Raw genomic sequence first — 497 nt, 5'->3', positions numbered from 1 at the left:
AGTCTCGGTTAGGCCGAACCATCGGTACTTTTTAGATGAAATATTTTTAGTCGGACCTAATAAGACTGTCAATACAGGTTCGTGACACATTCAGTTAAGTCTTTTTTTGTATCATGTTAACTAGACTTTAACTAGTCCATAACTCTTATTGTATAGCTCCATATATATATATATATATATATATATATAGGGGAGCGATCAAATGAAAACCACTCAATTTGTAAAAACCGTAAAAACTTTCATCCACCAATCATAATTTTTCATTTTGTTCATTTTTTTGTAATTATGACAGGTTGATTAATCATTTTTATTGTGGAAGATGTTAATCATGGATATTATCATCTTCGTTATTTTAATTTTAGAGAAATACATGAAACAGTTTCATAACCATATATGAAACAACTTCATCAAAAAAAACATTATATGAAACAATTTCACAAGATTAAATAATTTCATAAGATTAAACAATGAAATCGACGAATGAGAGTAGTTTTTAC

The sequence above is a fragment of the Cynara cardunculus genome, assembly GCF_001531365.2.
Source record: "Cynara cardunculus var. scolymus isolate 2C chromosome LG 1, CcrdV1, whole genome shotgun sequence".
In the NCBI taxonomy this organism is placed as follows: domain Eukaryota; kingdom Viridiplantae; phylum Streptophyta; class Magnoliopsida; order Asterales; family Asteraceae; genus Cynara; species Cynara cardunculus.
This window is presented reverse-complemented; position numbering follows the sequence as displayed.